Genomic DNA, 23,242 nt, shown 5'->3' with positions numbered 1-23,242 from the left:
AAGCCGAATATCGTGAGAAAGACATAGAAGCCGAAATTATAAAAGACAAGGCAGATGTAAACGTATATTCCAGACATATTGCTGTTCATGTAAATACTGTAAGATTAAGTGAACTGGAATACCATAAAAAATTAAATAAAAATCTTCGAGCGAAAGTGTACAGACTCGAAAACAAAATTGTGGAAATAGAGAAGGAACTTCAAGAGGCGAAGGAAGAAATTAATAGCTATACTGAGACAAAGTCAGTAAAAGGTAAAAGGTAAAGGTATCCCTGTAATATGCCATGAAGGCACTTAGGGGACATGGAGGTATAGCCCCATGGTTTCCATGACCTCGTCACTAGAATGAGGTGGTGTGGTCGGCACCACAGGAAAGACCTGTTAATCAATTTTATAGGAGGATGAGTGAACCTCAGGTCCGTTCTGAAAGTTTGGCAACAAGAAAAAAATCCTGTCACCACCTGGGATCGAACCCCGGACCTTCTAGTCCGTAGCCAGTTGCTCTACCAACTGAGCTACCTGAGAGAAAGTCAGTAGATAACAGGAAGGAATCAGCACATGATGGCTACAAAATGGCTGCATATATATACTGGATCAAATTAGAAATTAAAAAAAAAATCGTCCAAAATGGTCCGAGCCAATTATTCGGTACTGCTTATGTTGGCGAATATCGCCTCCTAAAGGCTACGACTTTGGAAGAAATTTGAAATTAATACAAGCACCGTCGCGCAGCATATTAGATAGGCATATGGGCTCAACGAAATATGGCATTGGTGTTTCCCCTTTAATTAAACAGACACTTAAGTTAGAAGCCACAAAATTGAATGAAATTGAGAAAGTAGTTTCTCTTATATGCGATGAAATGGCAATAAAAGAAAGCTTGCTTTATAATAAAGAAAAGGATAAAATTTTTGGTTTAGTCGAAGCTGAAGGAGTTTCTAATAAAGAAATAGGAATAAATCCCATCTTAGCCAACAAACTTCTGTGTTTAGTTATTCATGGATTATTTACCAAGTACACAATACCGGCAGCATATTTCATGGTACGAAATTTGCAAGGAAATGATCTGCTCTTATTAGTTCAGCAAGTGTTGAAAGCTGTAAAGACTTGGATTTCATGTGCTTCGGCTTGTAACTGATAACCATAGAACTAATACTGCTATGTTTAAGGGTTTAGGCAGCGGAGATCTACAGCCTTGCGTAGCACACCCATGTAACTTGCAACATAATTTATATTTAAGTTTTGATTACTGTCACATCATCAAAAACATCCGTTCACAGTTTCTAGACCAGGATATAGCAGACAGAGAAGGAATGATCAGTTCAAAATTCATCAAGGAAATATACAGGATACAAAAGGACTTAGCTGTGAAACCCATTCGATTTCTAATGAGGAAGCATGTCGAACCCAGTTCCTTTGAGGAAATGAACGTTCTTTATGCTGTACAGACATTTTCACTGGAAGTTACAAGCACTTTGGACTATATGAAGGACAATCATATAGTCCTACGTCTGACATCTCGGGTAAATTTTTCAGAAGCAGGACCAGCAATACGTTTCATGAAAAATGTGTACAAATTTTTTACTGTACACAACATAAGCGATAAATTATCTGTTTACAGTATTTTACTCGGCATTTCTTTTCGGGGACGGGGGAGAATTTTTTAATGAGCGCAAAATTTATCACACTTCAAATGGGCCTTTTATATATGGGGAAGTTACTTTGTGGCAATACTGAACTTAATAAAACAGTAGACCAAGTGTCCGTATAACAATTTCATGGATTGGAAGATACTGCAGGAAGATACCACATACTGTCGTTAATTCAAACCGTGATTTCCAATAATCTTGTAGCTCGGTTAAAGGAAGCATATATTTTTTCGTAAATATGTTTAAACTTGTTGAAATATTTTATATAAGTTTCAAATATTATTTTTATTACGTTAATTGATTTTAATAATAATTTTAGTAAATGCCTAAAGCAAGTATAGGCCTACTTGTTTGGATGTAGTATCGCTTAGAAAAAAAATTAAGTTTTAATTTCAGTATTAATAGTATTACATATTAAGCATTGTGGAAGGATTCGGACACCCTGGGCCATCGTTTCCATAAGCCCTTGTCTCTTCTAGTACCTAAGACTTCGTAATAATAGTTATTTTAGGGTATTCTGCATATATTGATAATGTTAATAGTGGTGGGCACTACCTGCCACCTAGCGGCAAAATAACTTTTTTCAAGACTCGCACATAAGCGTTGATTGAGCAGGCAGTGTAAACAGCCATAGGATGTGATCCAGCAGGCAGTGTCCATAACAAATCAGTAATACATATACAGTCGCCATCTAGTTCACAACAATAGAACTAGTCTCAACAATAGTACACAGGCCTTCGGATTTCACCCAGAAGATTAACTCACGATGTGACCAAAGATGATAAAGCGAGTATAAATAATTGCAGGGGAAAATATATATATGAATGACATCACAAACAGCCAGGGCCATTGTTATTTTTGACATGAGGGCTTGGCCAAAAGAAGTTCAAATCAGATTGACACATGTCTCTATAAATTTCTTACTTGTTTGCCAAACACAGTAACAAACCAGGTAATTTTGTTTTTAGACAATTGTGCTGGATAAAACAAGAACAAATTCATTTCCTCATTACTTTTGTACTGCGTAACTAACCTGAGTCATATAATGTCATAACTAGGGAAAGGAAGTTCATGCATTTGCATATTTGTTCTCTATCGTTGTGTGAATATGCTGAAAGATTATCAACATGAATCACAAATTTCTGAATACAATGATATTACTTTTATTGTGCATAAAAGTGCATATTTTGCCTTTTATTTTAACATTTATGCAGGGAAACTCCATATTATGAATGTTTATTTGTCTTTCCCTCATTTTTAAAAGTGTGTAACCTCGTAAACAAGACTAATTTATGTTTATGAATTTTGAACGTAACGATGACGCCTTCATGGGAAGCCTCTCAAGTTAGCAATTTGTATTCCTTTATTGCAGTCTTTAGCAGATTTCGATAGAACAATGTCCAGTTTAACATCAGTTCCAGGAAATGTAGGAGATAAGTGAACGAGAAAACAGCAAATATTCTTTCCAAAAACCCTGGCTATTATCAGCTTAAAGAAATTCAAGATATAGCCTACTCGAAGGAAAAACACCCCAAAAACCAACAAAATTTCTATAGAACAGCTCCCAGATTTTGTGCAAACCCCTCTTACTTTTTGTGACGTAGAACGAAGTTTTTCGCGCTACAAAGCTATGCTGAGAGACGACAGGCGAAGAATGACAACAGAAAACATACGTCACTGCTTAGTTGTGAACTGTAACAGCATAAATGGAGCATACAGCAATGAGGCAACCACTTCAAAATCCATAGACTAAACGTAAGTTACCTATACCTTATTATTCTGTTAAAATAATCTCTCAGACTGATAATGCATATTTTGTAGCATATTTATCTATTTTTACGGCATAAATGCATACATATTCTTCACGTTTTCAGGGCATGAACTTCCTTTCCCTGGTCATAGCACAGAAATTTTTAATCACAGGTCATACCCAGAATGAGAATGACTGTGCATTTTACTATTGAACGGTGGGGGTGGGAAGAGTTCTTAAAGGAGGACCTATTATACTGCCAACGACGCAATAGGTACCAGTACTGAAATTGGTCAAGAGAAAAGGCAATACCCTATGTACAATGTCAATGAACTAGATACACCAGACATCTTAGATTTGAAATACTTAACACAACAAATGGAAAATAATTTTTCCAGAAATGAAAATGGTGATAATGTAAACTGGTCTAAGATGAAGACCGTGGAGGTTAGAAAACAGGATCCTTTCGCCATCTCTTTTAAGCACTCCTATGAACAAGGTGATTTAAAAAAAAAACAAGTATTCGACAAAAAAGGAAAGGCAAGTCTTCTTTAGCAATACTAAAGCCAGCATTTTCTTCGCCTCCAGGGATAATTGCGGAGGGGGAGGGGATGGGGGAATTTGCTTGATGTTTGTAAAAGTGGTATCATTCCAAGCATCCATGCTCAATTTTTATAAAACTTTGAAAGTTTCCAATGGTGTTGAAGAAAATAGAGTTACATTTGACTAACAAATAAACACATGCTTTTTCTCACTACAAGATGCAATTTATTTATTATTATTATTATTATTGTAGTCATCCTGGTTGGTGTAATTTATTTCTTTTTATTGTTGTAATAATCCTGATACCAACCAATCTCATTTTGTTTCCAAATCTATATTTGACATATTTTTCCATTGCATTATCTGAACTTATTACATAGTCATATTAGGAAAAACCTGTTGCAAATAATAAAATATTATGTAATACAGTTACAGTATATCTGAGAAGTTTTGTCTGGATATTTTAATGCGAAAGTATTGCAACTAAAAAAAAAGTCACATAAAAATTACATAAAATAAATACCGACAAAATTAATTTTTTAATAAACTTCATCATCATCATCATCATCCTTCACGAATTAGGCCTCTGTAGACCTGTTTCGGCCCCATCTAGCAGTCTTCTTAAAGGTCTTCATGGTCGACGATGTCCTCTATGCTTATACTGCATCATAATTTTTGGGATTCTTGAATTTTCCATTCTTCTTACATGATCTAGCCAACTGAATTTGTATCTGCTAATTTTTTCTTCTACTGACTCTACTTCTAATTGTTCTAAAATTTCTTCGTTCCTTTTTCGGTCTAAAAGAGTATATCCTGCTGTCCTGAAAAATTTCATTTCCTTTGCTTTGATTCTGTTCATGTCTCTTTTCTTTAATGTCCAAATCTCACTTCCGTATAAAAGGGAGGGTAATACTAGTGTATTATATATTTTTATTCTTGTAGATTTTGTACTAATTTAGCTTTTACTGTATTGTTTATTATTCCTAGAATTTGTGTAAATTTGGTAATTTTCTTGTTCACATCTTTTTCATTTTGATAAAATATTTCACAACCCATCCTCACCTTCTCGTGGTCCACCCTGTTTCTACCAACGATGAAATGGCGACCGAGTCACAGCGGTATAACTGTTTCATCAAATGCAGAGGAAATGCTGCATTACAAGCCTGTCCAGAGGCTAAAAGTAGCAGCCCCACTACTGGACTACCTAACGATAAGGCTAGTAACCTATCTTAGGGAAAATTACATTACTTTCAAGCCTCAAAAAAGCAGTATAAGGATTTAATAAACTTCTATAACAATAATTAATGTATATACCAATTTTCATTGATGTGAGATGATTATCTGATTTACCATCTACAATGGAAACTTTAGGAAAATGTATTATACATCTTTTGCGTGTTAAATATTTTAGTACCTGGTTAACTAGTTTCAGAGTTCTGAAGATGGCCCATAACAGGCTGATACTAGTTAACCAGGTACTGTAATATTTAACACACAAAACATCATAATACATATTAGGAAGTGATATAGTATTGAAAGTTGTGTAATCAAAATGGAAAACTTTAAATGGCTCTACTGAAAAATCTCTATTTTTGAGTTGTAACAGTCTCGTTCTGAGTCATCAAGTTATTTTTCAATATGATATCATTAAAAGCGACATACGCAGCAGATTAAATTGGTTAAGGCACTTGCCTGCCGATCCTGAGTTGTGCTCGGGCGCGGGTTCGATTCCCGCTTGGGCTGATTTCTGGTTGGGTTTTTTCCGAGGTTTTCCCCAATCGTAAGGAAAATGTCAGGTAATCTATGTCGAATCCTCAGTCTCATCTCGCCAAATACTGTATCTTCTCACTATCACCAATTCCATCGACATTAAATAACTTCGTAGTTGATACAGCGTCGTTAAATAACCAAGTAAATAAATATGCAGTAGATTAGCTGATTTTCATTTAGTATGCCAATTGAAACTATGTTCAGCTATTCACCCCGATATTGACAAACTGGGGAAAGCTAAAAGGTACTAGCATTCCTCTTCAGAACATGTGCACCACGAATAATAATATTATGCGACTGTCTCTATTATATTATTATACGGAAGGCATTCTGGACTCTCAAGTTTATCATACTGGAGAGAACACTCAGCAAAAAACTCAGAATAGAAATATTGGAGACCCGCGTAACTCCTGCACTGTTATATGGGTGTCAGACATGGTCTCTCACTGCCAAACTTCGTCTCCAAATATGCCAAAGGAAGATGCTGAGAAGGATACTAGGCTTATCACTGAGGGACAGAGTTCCAAACGAAGTGCTACAAAATATGTCAGCAATTAAAGATCCAGCACTGCAAGCCACCAATACCAAATGGAAGTGGGGAGACCATGTTGCAAGACTTAGAGATGGAAGATGGATGCAGAAAGTCACACTATGGGACCCCCGCATTGGCAAGAGATCAGCAGAAGACCAAGAAGAAGATGGACCGACCTCTTCAGTGAACGAGTAGGAAGCCATTGGTCAAGCAGAGCAAGAAATAGGGAAGACTGGAAAAACCTAAGAAAACAAGTGAACAGTGACTAAAACCAGTGCGACAGAAACAAGTGAACAATATCAAAACACTGCAGAATGTGAACCAAGTGAACAATTTCAAGCATGTAAACACCTCTTATGGGGAGTAGCTCACAGCGTGAGACAAATAGAGCTCTCCCTCTATAGGAGGAGGCCTTTGCCCTTAACAGGACATTTTTAGATTAATCATTTCATTTCATTTCATTTCAGTGTTCTGTATTGCATTGTGTTACTTACAAACCGCCTTCAAATACGCCACTGGCGACGACATAGCCAGCGGTGAGTCAAAGTATATCTCACCCCTACTTATGAGTTTCGCATCCCTGTACTAGACCCTTCAGATTCATCCACTTCATCTGATGAAGAACACATAATTTTAGAAATTTATGGAATAACTGTTTTCAAACATTCTTTTTCTGGCACAGATGGACCTATAAAATTGGCTCACCTCCTTCTTGTTATTTACTTACTGTTATCTTATTTATTTCCTCATAGATATAGTGCTACAGTGCTGGACGATCAATAATATCTATTAAAATATTGTAGACCTAGATGTGAAATACTTTTTGTGGAGTGGCCAATGAGTATTATAATTACTCTTATTAAATTTGTAATATCAAATTCTGTATATTTTCAGAAACCTAATCTTGAACATCATACTTCACGTACCGGGACTTCTCATGAAATACCAGATAATAGTGACCGGATATTGACTTCTGATGAATATAGTCAGGTATGACCAACATTTTACAATATGACTCAATGAAAGTTCTTAAAATATTGGCTAATGTTGTATTAAGTTGTGAAATAAGAATATTAAAATTACCAACGTAATTCCAAATATGAAATAAAAATGTCATGAAAATGATGTTCTTTGCCATTATACAGCAAGGTATGTTAAATATTTGTCCATTGTAAAATTCTTGCAAATCCAGTTTTCTTCCATTGCAGTATTTTTTCTCTGCTGTAATCCTTCCCCGAGATGAATGATAAGAAAAATGATGGTTTGTTTTTAGCCTCCCCAAAAATATATATATATAGACTGTTAAAATTTCTCTCATTTCAATTCCTCAGGATTTGTAAGAGGCTTCTCAAGACACATGCACGCACGCGCACACGCACACACGCGCGCACGCACGCACACACACACGTGTTCTGCCCAAAGGCAGGCCTTTCACTGTAAACCCAGCATTCTCAAATCTTTCCTATTCTCTGCATTCCACTTAGTCTCTGCACATGATCCTTATGCAGTGACACCTCATATATTATTAAACTGACCTTTGAAATGACCTTAAAATTCAAAATATATCATTCAAAATATATCAATCAAAGTAAATTCATGATTAATATTTGAGGAGAAAAATTTGCTCTGGTGCCGGGGATCGAACCCGGGTCCTTGGTTCTACGTACCAAGCACTCTGACCACTGAGCTACGCCGAATTCAATCCACAGCACCGGATCGAATTCTCCTCCTTCAATGTTTCCCTTTATGACCTGACTCCAAGTTAGGCATATACGTTGACGTATATGTCCAATGTCAACTGCCATTATACTAGGAGCACACTTAGCTGAGTGACTCATATCGTCGTTGTTTCTGCAATAACTCCTATGTGCAAAATACACAAATTTTCAGTAGGAGGAAAAAACACATTTATTCATCTTCATACGTATTGTGAATTCTTACATTTTCGAAAGGAAGAAATATAATTACATATAGGAGATTTTATTATTTGTTGTATCACTATTTAAGTTAATTTAATAGAAAAATAAATCTGAAAATCGATAAATATGTCACATAGGAGTTATTGCAGAAACAACGACGACATGTAGCTACACACAGGGTTGCCAGGTGATGAGTGATATTATGGTAACATGATACCGGTACTGAAGTTATCCTTTTCTACCAAAGATTATAATAAATTCTTACACTACGAAATATGCAGTTTGTATCAGAACTTTATTTTTCACTAAATAAACTCAACCTTAAACCAACAATTCTCTTTATGCCTCAAAACCTTTGATTAAACCAGTTTCATAATGTTGAAAAATTAGACAAGCTAAATGTACAAAATTGTGTTTGTTTTTGAGCAACATTAAACTGACACTGAGAATTTATTTTAACAATACGATAAAATTAAAATTCAGTCATTCAACATTATTCATCTCATATCTATATATAATCAGCTCATGATCTTTGTTATTCTATCAGAATAAATCACAATCTTAACTAATCATTACAGCACGCAGACTTACGATGTGGATTCGTTTCAGCCTAGCAAAATCTTTAAGTGCCACGGCCGATCTTCACAGGAAAAGGAAAACCTCTTTTAGAATTTCAATAATTTCACCAAAATCCCACAATATGCACAAAAGAAAAACTCGGTGGGCTATAATTCAATTAGTTTTAGAGAAAAACCCAAGTACAGTGGCCAGTTTACCTTCACATCATGGGTTGAGATATAGGCCTATGGTTCCCAAACATGGACACCAAGCCTTTCCGGTCTGAGCTGATGGCTCCAGCTCTAGTCAGCTACTGTACAGACTGACTCAGTCTGCACCATCGAACTGGCAGCCAAAGGGCCATCGACGCATGCGCGTAGAAACGAGAAAACATATCAGAATTTACCACATCGAAAATCTTTCTCTGAACGCACATGCTCTAAAATTATAAATAAACAGCAATCACACATGTCATTACATCCTGCCGGATTACAAAGACAAATCATTCATACACATACCGTTACAATATCAATATTTACAAAGCAGGGGATGCTTGGATTGTTTTTTTTTTAACGGCAGGTCTGCAGTTCTTAACTAATCATGTACAACAGATGGCGAGGGATAAAGATTTTTGTTTGTCATGCAATTCAACGTTTTCGAAGTTACATGAAATTCTGTCCTAACCTTGTATGCATTAAAAGTAAATATGTCGGTTGCTACATTAACCATTTTTTAGTAGGTTATTTTATGACACTTCATCAACATCTTAGGTTATTTAGCGTCTGAATGAGATGAAGATGATAATGCCGGTGAAATGAGTGCGGGGTCCAGCAACGAAAGTTACCCAGCATTTGCTCATATTGGGTTGACGGAAAACCCCGGAAAGAACCTCAACCAGGTAACTTGCCCCGACTGGGAATCGAACCTGGGCCACCTGGTTTCGTGGCCAGATGCGCTGACCGTTACTCCACAGATGTGGACTTAACCATTGTACAGTATCGTTTACTCTCCGTTGCTTACACTCCCACTCCCCTTTGCGCTGCATATGTCTCGACATTGTGAATTTTCTCTCTTCATTCAATTGCACTTTGGAATTTTTTTCAATTTCACTTGTCGACTATTGATTGCTTCTCAGTTGGGATTATAGCCTGGTTCGTTACGAATCATTTACACAATTGTGAGCATTCTATCACTTCGCATTCTCGAGTTACACTGCCAAGGCTACTATGGGACCTGCCAATTCGTGCCTAAACTTCCCCTCTACCGCAGTGAAGATAGATGATGTGACTCACTCAACTCAATGATACGTTGGATACATTTACCCTACTGTCGGTCTCCATTTACTTTATTGGAATGTGTCGCGTAGTTTAGGAATTATATGCATGACAAAACTGGCCTGAAAATGTATCAACCGAATTTCTGGGATATTACTTAGTGTTGGACAGAACTTATACACGCTAAAAAAAATAAGAATGGCTTTAGTATAAATTTTCTGGCTTAAACACATTGGAGATTTGAAAGTAGGCTCTATTAATATCCTTCCAGCCTGTTACTGACCAGAAGAAACTAATACACAGGGAATAGGGGTTGCCAATTTCAGCTCTAGAACAAATATTCAACTCAATATCATTAAATGATACAGTGAGTCTACTAGAGCTTAATATTCATAGAGTGAACAGTAAGTAATATCCATAATTTCAGGGAGTTGTTTGAGATATTTCAAACAAAACAGTTTAATACAATTTTGCTCGTTTTTGCTTCCTTTTGGAGATAAAAATTTTTTTATATGAAACATTTCATAGCATGTTTTGGGAAAGCCACTGATTTAATCCCAATATACTCAGTCAATTTAAGAGAGCAATGAATAAAATTATGATAATGAATGATTGAAAGAATTTTAGTTTTGTTCTTCAAATGTGCACAAATTTAATCCGGATAAATGTAAGATTGTTGTTGTTTTCTAATGCCAGGCATATGACAATAAAGTCATTTGACCTCTTGCACTCCAATATTTTTCAAAGATATTATCATGGTCAGCCACTGAAGCACAGATTTTGAGGTGTTCCGAATCCATTTCTTGGTTTCAGTTGCACAATGGGCAGTTAGGGGACTGATATATTCCAATTCTATGCAGGTGTTTGGCCACATAATCATGGCCTGTTGCCAATCTAAATGCAGCTACAGACGATTTTCGTGGTAAATCGGGAATTAACTGTGGATTATGATGCAGAGAGTTCCATTTTTTCCCCTTGAGATTGTGTTATCAAATTTTGTTTGTTGAAGTCTAAGTATGTAGATTTAATAAATCTTTTCACAGAGTAATACGTAGATTTAGTAGCAGGCTTGTTCTCTGGAGATCAAGGATCCATCGGTGTATAAATGAAGCCAGTTTTGTGGAGGGTACCTAATATTAATTGTCTCTAAAGACAATTGTTTCATTATTTCAGTGTTTACTTCTGATTTCAGTATTTATTCTGTTAAATTTAGATTATATTCTATATGTTATAGAGTTAAAGGGTTTGGTTTAATTTGTAAGTTTTCTTTTAAATTCGGGATATTGATTTTCTGTTTTAATTCTTGAACCATGGATATGAAACTTTTTTGAGTTTTCAGTCTACAGAGAGGACTGTATGAATGCCAATTGTTTCCTGGGAATCTGATAAGTTTTTCATATTGAATCAGTGCTTTTTCTTCTATTGTCATTTTGATGCTGTTAATATTAGTGAGGAATCTCATAGAATCTATGGAGTTGTTTTGATTCCACCAGTAATGGCCTGTGAGCTTGGTTTTAAACATATTCTACTTCGTTTATGACAGGTGAAGTAATTAAAATTTCTCCGCAGTATGTCAGCACTGACTGTATAAACATTTTGAATGTAGTTTATAAAGTATTCCTGGAGCATCCCCAATTCTTTCCTGCTAGATTGTAAAATTCTTTTGCTGAACGAGAACGAGAAATTAATGATATTACTTAGGGTTCAATCTGTATAAGGAGAAATACAGAAAATTGATTTAAAAAGCAATGGAATATATGAGGCACTGCGTATAGCAGGGGTGAACTCAACAAAGAATCACGATTTCAAGTTTGCTCCTAATACAACATATCCACAATGCCTCATACTCTTTCCAGCATAATTATTACTATTTTCTTTTCTTCTTCATAGCTGCCGAGTGGTGCATTGCAGTTATGTGATTCAAATGAGGATCTCCTATAAGATATTCTGCACAACAGTCTTGCTAAGGAAAACAAGGAGATTCTAAGACTGAGAAAAGTACTGGTATTGAAAGTAAGTAATACTTTAGTATATATAAGTTACATAAATCAAAATGTATGTTGCTGACAGACCTTTTATAAATGTTATAACACTGGCTCTTCATCTGACAAACATTTATTGAAATCAATTTTTAAACACATACTTCTTTACTTTGTAGACAAGATATATTCATATCAGCTTTGGGACTGTAAGCTTTCCATTAAGAACTTTATTTTATTTCACTTCCACAAGGAAATACGTATGTGTTATTATCATCTGCTTTATACCCACCTTCCTTTTAGTACATAATAATGAATTGACACACATTTTATCAGTAGAGCCCGGATTTTATGTAATATGGAAATGAGAAATATGTACTGTACATAAAGTGGCAAAATATGTAGATAAATATGTAATAAATAGGGCAAGGTAATTAATGATTTTGCATCTTTTTCTTATGAAGGTTTAAACATTGCTAGCATATATGGAAATGTATGACATTAAAAACCGGGTTAAATAAAAGCAATTCGTTAGGGCATTTTTTTGCATTTTCTTAATTTTTTTACGGATGTCATTTTTTAGCAATTTTTAGGTCATTTTGAGCATTTTTTACACTTTTTAGGAAGGCTGTGACATTATTTGTATTTGATTTGAGATTTTTATTATAATTCAGTATTTTCCTTGTCAATACAATTTCTTGGAATTAAGTAGATGTTTGCTAGCTTCTACCCCTATTTTTCAAGGTATGTGCATAATGAACTTGCCCACTTCTAGGAATTTTATTCAAATTCCTAGAGCATATGCTAGCTTGTACCCCTATTTTTCAAGGCATAATGAACTTGCCCACTTCTAGGAATTTACCCACACTCCCACAGAGATTCCTTTCTCCAGGTAAACTGGCATTGTTATGCTGTTAATTGAGGTGGTCAGTTGTTTCTAGTCGTCTGTGTGAACAGGTCAAGAGCAAAATGCCTAAAGTAAAGGAAACTGCTAGTGTTAAATTAAAGGCATTTGTTTCAAAATATGGAGAAAATATTTTTTCAATGGACGGTCGTATTTTATTCTGCAAGATCTGTGATGTGAGAGTGGCTGCTGAAAAAAAGTTTATGATAGAACAACACATGTCACGGGAGAAACATAAACGTGGCCTGCAGAGACTTGAAAATAAATCCAGTGTAAACTTACAACAAATGCTTCTGGGGGATACGTGTTCAACGTTTTCGCCATTTTGTGAGAAACTATGCGAAGCTTTTCTATCGGCTGATATTCCACTTCACAAACTGAATCATCCTAAGCTCCGAACTTTCTTAGAAGAGGAGACCTGAAAATTAATTCCAGATCCTAGAACATTGAGAAGAACATACATAGCTTGGTGCTATGACAAAACTTTGAAAAAAATAAGAGAAATGATTGGAGAAAGAAATGTATTCGTATCCATTGACGAGACAACAGACTCTATGGGCTGTTATGTAGCTAATGTTATTGTTGGAGTTTTAGAAGCACGCAGCCCTGGAGAACAATTTCTACTACATTGTGAGCATCTGGACAAAGTCAACTGCTCGACGATCAGCTTAGTATTTGACCATGCATTGAGAATACTTTGGCCTGATGGGATTCGAAATTCCAATGTATTGCTTTTTATAACAGATGCAGCACCCTACATCATGAAAGCAGCTGCTTCTTTAAGTGCACTGTACCCAAAAATGGTACATGTGACGTGTTTAGCGCATGCATTACACCGGGTTGCAGAAGAAGTACGTGCAAATTTTCCTGAAGTGGATAAATTAATTGGATGCGTGAAGAAAGTATTCTTGAAAGTCCCCTCTCGAATTTCAGCATTCAAAACAGAAGCTCCAGAAATCCAATTGCCATTTTCACCTGTTTTGACTAGATGGGGAACATGGCTCCAAGCTTGCAGTTATTATTGCAAGAATTTCGATGTTGTGAAGAAAGTGGTTGATTCTTTTGATAATGGTGAGTCAGTGTCAATAAAAAAGGCGCAAGAACTGTTAGCTGATAAAGAAATTGCTGGTAAACTTTCTTACATAAATACTAATTTTGGATTCCTTCCTGATGTCATAACTGCACTGGCAAAATCCCAAGTGACATTAGTGGAACAGCTACAAATAGTGGATAAAGTGGTGAATGATTTGAGCCGTGCATGTGGTAAAGTGGGTGATGCAGTGTCAATGAAAATGAAAAACTGTCTAAGCAAGAACAGGGGGTACACAACATTGTGTTCAATTGGCAGAGCTTTGTCTGGTGACAATTTTTCTCTTCCTGACTGTGAATTAAATCCAGGAGATATTGCTTGCTTTTAGTTTGCTCCAATTGTTTCCGTTGAAGTAGAGAGAAGCTTTTCCGTTTATAAGTCGGTACTAGCAGACAATAGACAATCATTTTTGTTTGAAAATCTCCGCCAAGTTTTGATTGTTAACTGCAATTCAAAATTGTTGTGAAAGTGCACTTGAAATGAATTTTCTGCAATACAAGGTACTGTAACATGGATTTTTTAAAATTTTATGTAGTTCAGTAATCAAGTGAGTACTTAACGTAATTAAAAGTATTTTCATTGGCAATGCTTTACTTTTTATTGGTCATTTTTTTGTTTTTTTTTTTAGGTCATTTTTTGTATTTTTTAGGTCATAAATGCATTTTTTATTTTGCATTTTTTACCAATTTATAGGTCATTAAATGCCTTGCCCTAGTAATAAATAAAAAATATGTAACTTAAAAATTAAACTTTATTGGATGTATTTTTGCACACTAATGAAAAATTACAGGTGCACATGTGATTCAACCTCAATTAATTATTGTTTGGTGGCGCAATTAATAATTGAATATTTTTTTCCATATTTTTTGCTGTCATTGATCGTCTCGTCAGTGGCAACCCATAAGTAGAAATCATCAAGTTCAGCTCTAATCGTTTCCATTGTGTCAATGTAGCAGGAGTTCAAATAATTTTTATGGAGTATTGATTCATGCGAAATATTGAAGTTGCGGTATTTGCGTAGGAAAGCTTGAAACTTTGGAACTCCAAGTTTATACCATGGTATGTTTGCAGCAACCATTGCCACGCACAAATTTTTATTAAATTCACTGGTACAAGACGAAGAATGTTGCACCACCACTTGTGTAACAAGAACTTGTTTCTTTTCAATGGAGCACGTTTTTTATTTCTCACATGAAGTTCAATTTTTAAATGCTGTTCTAACTGTGACTTCATGGAGCAACCAATGTGTTCGCCACACACTTTGCATAGCACGATTTTACCGTCGTAGTAAAGGAATCGTCAATTGAAATCCAGCAGTAGACTAGCTATTTGTATCACCTGATGTCAAAATAAGCTTCGTAAGAAAACAGAAAAAAAAAAAACTATTGTTTTCTTTTAGAGCAATTGATTGGAGATATTTGTGGGAAATGGTTATACCCATAGGGTAACTTTCACTTTTTCCTTCACCGCGTTAGCAGTACAATGACCCACCCTTCGCAGTGGTATTTGTTCCTACTTTACCGTTACTTCTTAAGGGATATACACACTATTAGCATTGCAAACAAATGTCCATTTTTTCACAGAATACGTTACTATTTTCAATTATTAAATTATATTTACGCACTGGAGACGAAGAAATAAGCTTTATAAACAATTTTAAAACATATAACTTAAGAATTAAGTAGAGGGAAAATTGGTGAAAAAAATGTGTATTCTTTCAAAATATGTGAAATATGCCAAAATATTTATTATGCACCAAAATGTGTAAAAATATGTAACTTTAAAACATTGGAATAATGATCTCTTTGATATGATTCGCCAACATTTTAGCTTTCCTTATAGCTACATACAGTGATGGACAGAAATATTCGTATGAACCCTTTATCTTCATTAAATTAAACATTCTGACGAATTAACGTTATAATTGTACTAATTTTTCTTTTTATCATAACATAATTCCTTATTGTTTCTATCTATACAGAGAAATCGGTGTCAAACTGAACATAAAGCGACTAGCAATCGTTTGAACCATAATATGCTAGGACAGGATTATTCGAATATTGCAATCGTGGAGACAAACTATACAGTAAAAATGCTGTATACATTCGCTAGTGCTTCAACCATCGTTTTGATGCAGTCGATAGACAAACGAGTCACAATATTCTCCTGACACGCAAAGCTGTAACACGTGCTAGTGTAATGGGACGTAAAGGTAAAGAGACAACTATTCAAGAAAGAAGAATTACTGTATTATAAATTTACACAAACAACAGAAGACGTATGCCGAAATTGCAAATGCTGTCAACAGAAGCTGTTCTACAGTGTGTAGTATTATAAAAAATGTTAGAGAACGGAAGACATTAATAAATAGAGAGCGCACAGGTCGTCCACGAAAGCTAACCAACAGGGAAGAAAGGGAGATTATTAAGACAGTGAAGAAAAATCCAAAGGTGAGTGCATCAGAAATAGCAGCTAATTTACAGGACGATTTTGGTACAGATGTTCATCCTAAAATGGTAACCAGAGCTCTTCACCGGGCCGGGTACAATGCCAGGGTGCCATGGAGGAAACCCTGTATAAGTAAGGTAAATAAATAGAAGAGACTACTGTTCGCAAATGAATTTGTCGACAAAGCTGCAGGGTTCTGGAACAAAGTTATATTTTCAGATGAAAGTAAATTTAATATATTTCATTCTGATGGGCGACTTTTGGTCTGGAGAAAACCGAACACAGAATTAGACTAGAAGAATATTATATCAACAGTTAAGCATGGAGGTGGAGATGTCATGGTGTGGGGGTGCATGTCGGCCACTGGTGTAGGAGAACTGGTATTTACTGACAATTTACCCTTGGACAAGTACAAGTACATGCAGATATTCTAGGACAATCTTAAGAAGAGTGCAGATAAACTTGGTCTTTTAGGGGATTATTATTTTCAACAAGATAATGACCCAAAACATACCGCAGAAATTTTTCGTTTGTGGATTGTCTACAATACACCTCACACTTTGCACACTCCACCCCAATCCCCTGACTTGAATCCAATCGAACATTTGTGGTCTGAACTGCAGAAACGAGTCCGGAAACATCGAATATCCAACAGGAATGATCTCCGACAGAAACTTCTAGAGGAATGGCATCAAATAGGGCGGAATGTCACTGAAAAATTAGTTTCTTCCATGCCTGTACGATTGAAAGAAGTCATTCGCAGGAGATGGTGGGCAACTAAGTACTAATGTTTGTTTTGTTTATATTTTGTGTCTATTTTTGAATACTTTTGTCCAAGCTTCTTGTAGCCAAATCATACAATGTTTTTCTATATACATTTATAACATATGACAATACAATTATTTATTTTCTGTATACATTTATAACATATGACAATACAATTATTTATTTTCAGAAGCATTCTCATTTCTCTTCATTACATTCCCACCTACAAGTAATTTAAAAGCTAATTATTACTTTCCCGAATACTTTTGTCCATCACTGTATATAGGAACAAAATATGTAATTACATAAAATCCGGGCTCTACATATCAGTGATGAAGCTAAGGTATAAATACTGGGTAGCCTAAGCTGAAAAAATTTGCTTACTTTATATATTTTTATATAGCAGAAGATTCTCGGCTTTTCTATCATTTCTTTTTGTGACAGACCCCTCAAGAAGGTGAGGTCCACTCATTTTCACCCCAGAAGAGAATACAGATACTCGTATATCGTTGTTGTTCCTGCAATAACTCCTATGTGCAAAATATAAAAGTTTTCAGTAGGAAGAAAAAACACATTTATTCAGCCTATGGCAGCCATACATAGAAGACTGTGAATTCTTACATTTTCGAAAGAAAGAAATATAATTGCAAATAGGAGATTTTATTATTTGCTGTATCACTATTTAAGTTATTTAATAGAGCAAAAACCTAAAAATGATAAATATGTCACATAGGAGTTATTGCAGGAACAACGACGATATGTCTCATAACACTCTGTTAGCGAAGCATATTTCTTATATCATGAAAATTGAAAATTTATACTTTGTTTTCCTCCATGTGCTTTTTTAATATGTAAATTCGGTGTCGATCTTCTGTCTTTGTAAGCACATTTTGTTTCATACATCCAACTTGAATAGGGCCTACAGTTTCTCTTTTAATTCTACAAATAATGACTTCAATGTGCCATTTTACACAAAATTAATATGCACAACACATATTCACTTTTGATCAAACTAATACTCAAAACGCAGCTCATTCAGAGAAAACCAATATGGTTGGTTGGTTGGTTTGTAGCCAAAGTTCTGGTATCATGGCAATGAAGCCATTAGCTCTCTTGCAGTCTAGTATTTTTCCGTGATGTTGAGGTGAACAGGCAAGGCTTCTCAATTTTCCAGGTGGTACTTATCCATGATTACGTCCTTTCCACATAACACACAATTGGGTAAGAGGGAGATGCTGATTCTATGGAAATGAGCTGCCAAAGAATCATGCCCGGTCAGAAGGTAGAAGGCTGTCACTGCTGAATTTCTTGGTTCTTCAGGGATGATGTTTATATTTTGGAGGAGGGGTTCCCATGATTTATCTTTAGCTGATTCCTTTATTCTGTTCAGAAATTTTTGTTTGTATTGAATTTTTTTATTTAATGTGACAGAAATAAATGATTTTTGAGTAACATGTTTTGTGTTACGGTGCAGCCTTTTGCAGCCAGTTGCCCACCAATTCATTCCCTGTAATGCGCAGTGCGCTGGAACCTATTGCACAACTATTTTCTTGCCAGTTTTTGGAGCTGCTTGATCAGGGTGCAGCACTGAGAAGTTGTGTGGAGTCCTTCCTGACTTCTTTATAGAGAAAAATTTATAAGTTCCTCCAGCTCCTGCAGCATCAAAATCGGTTAGTAAAGATCAATCGCTGTAAATGTGTAGCCAGGTTTCACAACGATATTTGCTATTAATTATTTTGCTACGTTTGGATTTGTATCGTTTTTAACAATTGTTTATTGTTAGTAAAATAACATGTGCAAAAATACACTCTTAATTCTTACCTGAAGGAGTAAAAAACTCGTGCTCAGGGAGTTATCTAAACACATACTTAACACAAACAAAGATAATTATTTGACACAAAGTGGGTCAAGAAAAAAACAATTATAGGAATAAAATACAATTTCAATTTTAACAATTTAAATCATACAAATACATACACATATTAAATTAACATACTAGGGTTGGATAAAAAGTAATGGCAACAGTTCGATATTTCCGACATGGCTTTATTCACAGGGGTACAACATTTACGTACCTTCTATATAGTCGCCCCCCTTATTTATTACCTTTTGCCAAATGTTTGGAAGGCGTCGTACACCATCAGCGTGTCCATCTTTGTTGATGTTCTGTATTGACCACCCTAAAGTATGGATAAGTTCATCTCTGATATTGTATCGGGTCCCTCGCAGTGGTTCTTTCACTTTGGTGAAAAGATCGTAATTGCATGCATCATATCGGGTGAGTACGGTGGATGTTCCAGTAGTCCGCGCTTTCCGTCTGCCTTGGAGGTACAGCGTGGTGCAGTATTACCACATCAATGTCATACGCCACAATGAACATCTTCACAGCACTTTGTGTAGGGCGCACTTTCTTTGGACAAGGAGAACCAGGATGCTTCCATTCATTTGATTGACATTTCAAGTTTGGTTCATACGAGCGAGTCCAGGTTTCGTCCATAGCGACGATTCGTCCAAGAAAGTCGTCACCTTCCCTTTGGTACCGGTGCAACAAGGCCTTCGCGGAACGCTTTAACCCATCGTGCAACTGTGCGATATGGCAACGCTGCATCGCCACATGCTTCACGCAGTCCCTGAAAACATTCTTGTGCACTATGACCTCGTGCCATTTCAATTTTGATCCAGGAATGTTGCTCTAGTATTGTAAGGATGGTCGTAGGGTGCTCGCACTATCCCTATGAAAGTGAACATTCTACACACTGCAGTAAATTGATGGAGTATTGTCGCCGCTGGCTGCACTAACTCATCTAACAGTCCTTGTTCATGTCCACACAGCTGGCAGCTCTCGAATGCACCATCGTCACGTGACAGCAGTGCTGCCATTACTTTTTATCCAACCTATGTATATTCTTTAAAAATTAAATTCCTAACGCTACTTTTGAAATTTTTTATACTAAAATTTTCCAAATTTGGGTATTTTTCAATTATTTTATTGTATAACCTTGGACCATAGTAGGTATCATAGCTAAGAGCTGGGCTTGTTAAACACTTCGTTTCCTCTAGTCGTATAAAATCGGATCTTTTAGTTACATATTTATGATGATACAATTTGAATTTATTACGATTTTTATCTATGAAGTTTAATAAGGCAATATAGTAAATCTGTTTAATTTTCAAAACATTAAAATCAGTGAACAAAAGCTCGGATGAGTAATCAATTGGTTTATTTTAATTATTCTTTTCTGAATAAGTATTAGTGGAGTGAAATTAGAATTACAAGCATTTCCCCATCCTAAAATTCCACATTGGAGAATGGATTGAAATAAAGCTAAGTAAATGAGACGAAAAAAATATTGACTGGTAAATATGACTGAAGTATAACAAAGATATAAAGTTTTACGTAATCTATTGCATGAATATGTAATACGTTTATTCCATCGTAAATGTTGGTCAATTGTAATGCCTAAATACCTAACTTCTGAGGATTCGGTTAATATAGGACATTCACAATTTTAAGAAGAACAATAAGAATGACGAATTTTGAGCCTACAAGAAGATTGAGGAGATTTAAGACCATTGGACCTTAGTGAAAACGGAACAACAGTTGTCTTGGATATGTTTAAGGGAAGAGCATTTGGTTTGGTTTGGTTCCAATAAGTTGTTTCCAGTTTGAATAGTTATGTATTCCAAGGGATTTTGTCGGATTTGTGACATTTCAATGTTAGTTTGGGGAATGAGATGCGTTTGTAGTAATCTTTTAACTTTCTGCATAAATCCTTCTTGTGTGTTTAATTTAGTAACTTAGGGAAGATTTTGTATTTTCTCCAATAGTCTGCATTAGACAGTCTAATTAATTTCTCATACCGGATTTCTGCTTGTTCTTGAAAGTCGTGTATCAGTGGCTTTTGTTGAGTAAGTTGTCTCATTGAATCTGTTGGTGTGGATTTCCCTGCACCTATAATTAAATGTACTGCTTGGTTTTGAAATTTTTCTATTTTATTTCATTGTTGTGGGGTGCATGTGATGAGTATTTCACTACAATATTTGAGGACAGGTTTCATGTACATATAAGTGGAATTTAGTGTACCGGTACATCTCTGGCTTCCCCATTTGCAGCCAGCTAATCTTTTTAACAGATTTAATCTCTTTTTGGCTTTTTCTATTACAGTATTAATATCATCTTTTCAAGATAATTTGTTACCAGTATCAAATATGACTCCTAGATATTGTGAATTGATTGCTCTTTGTAAGGGAAGTCCATTAAGCTTGATGTTTATGTTAACTGGTTTAGTGACATTTGTGAATATTTGATATTTAGTTTTGTCTGCATTTACTTGCATTAGGTTAGTAGAGCACCAATATTCCAATTTAGTGATAGCTGTGTTAATTTGGGTTTCCAATGACTTGAGCTTATTCTTTGGTTTTGAAATCCAGATGACGAGGTCATCAGCAAAAAATGCAAACTTTACTTTTTTGCCAAATATTTAGGAAGATCGTTGATAAATATATTAAATAATGTTGTACTCAACACTGCTCCTTGAAGTACACCCATAGCTGTGTGTTTGTATTTTGAAAACTATGACTGATATTTAACTGTGTTGAATCGCTGTGTGATAAAGTCTTGTAACTAACAGAGCATATTACCTCAGATTCCTATTTTGTGCAATTTGTCTACAAGCTTAGGCTACTCCTCCATATGCTGTCATAAGCAGATTTGAAATCAACGAAAACAACTGCAGTATGTTCTTTTTTGTTCATGGCTTCTTTAATACCCTGACTGAAATAAACAACTTGTTCGTTAGGTGAGTGCAGTGGTGATATTCGGCCGGCTCGCACCAGTATTGACGAACCGGTTGTTAAATTTTTCTAGGTAATATTTGCAATTACCATGGACATATACAGTATATGTTTAACATACATTACTGATTGTTAAACTTTTTGAATATCATCACTGGGTGAGTGGTATTGTATAAAGCAAGGGCGTGCAGTGTAATTTTTGTGTGGGTAAGCTCTGAAGTTTTCTTATTGACATTTCTTTTATACATATTAGTCATGACTTATGAAACTTACAGCTTTTCTAAATATATATATACATACAGTGTGATTAACGAGGATTTACCGTCCCTTACGGAGCTTATTTTTAGCTTCAGAAAACTAGCCAATTAAAGAAATGGCACTTCTGAATAGTTCATTCTCTATTTGTAATATTTTTTTCCCGTAAAACTAAAGAAAAAAGGTATTTTACTAACAACTTCAAATTGATGTAACTCTGAAAATATTGTGATTAGAACAAACGTTTATATGACTTTTTTCTCAGAATGTCTTCGCAAATAAGCTCCATAAGTGACTGTAAATCCTCGTGAATCACCCTGTATATATATATATATATATATATATATATATATATATATATATATATATATATAGACTGTTTTAGCTACAGTACTACAAAATGTTAATAAATAATATTATAGCATTCTTTCATTAGGCTTACTTACATGTAATATGGCGATGAACAGCAACGACAGTAGCTGTAGAAATGTATTACAGTACTTATAAGTAAAGTCCATTCTTCTTTCTTGTTTTGTGAACTTTTTGATTACATCTTCATAAAATGTGGCAGATTGTATCACTTATGAAGAAGTCCCTTTTCAATGGATAGAAGTGCTAACCCGTTAAGACGTTCTTGGCTTTGTGTTGATTGCTGGTATGATTTTATTCTTCTAAGTGCAGAGAATGTTCGCTCTACGGAAGCTGTGGTGCTAGGGATAGTGACAATAAGTAATCCAAGTTTATAGACTTCTGGTAATGCTGTGTCAAGTTGTTTTTTCTTGAGTGTATTAACACCTGGTACGGATGTTGTCCAGAAAATTCATCATAAGAGTAGAGCACAATGAGTTCATTTTTCAGACTGATAAAATCAAACGTGTCCGACTGATTTTCTTTCAAAATGTTAAATATAATAGCAGGAAAGTTCACCCTAAATTCTTCGTACTTCTGAGGTTGTAACAAAGCCACAAAGTTTAAGTTATGCATAGAACTAAATCTTTCGTCAATTTGAAAAA

At 35.3% G+C, this 23,242-nt stretch overlaps 1 protein-coding gene across 7 annotated transcripts in view; it reads left to right on the top strand.

The window, feature by feature from the left end:
* LOC138715408 (uncharacterized) overlaps positions 1 to 23,242 on the top strand; it is an 86,586-nt gene that overhangs the window by 5,760 nt on the left and 57,584 nt on the right. For all 7 annotated transcript variants that reach the window (XR_011336298.1, XR_011336301.1, XR_011336296.1 and 4 more), the window contains 2 exons: positions 7,138 to 7,233; positions 11,885 to 12,007. The gene's annotated coding sequence lies outside the window, so the exon portion shown is untranslated. The remainder of the gene's footprint in view (positions 1 to 7,137; positions 7,234 to 11,884; positions 12,008 to 23,242) is intronic.

The sequence above is a fragment of the Periplaneta americana genome, chromosome 15 (genome assembly GCF_040183065.1).
Source record: "Periplaneta americana isolate PAMFEO1 chromosome 15, P.americana_PAMFEO1_priV1, whole genome shotgun sequence".
Taxonomy (NCBI): domain Eukaryota; kingdom Metazoa; phylum Arthropoda; class Insecta; order Blattodea; family Blattidae; genus Periplaneta; species Periplaneta americana.
Note: the sequence above shows the minus strand (reverse complement) of the source record. Positions and strands in the feature narration are given on the sequence as shown.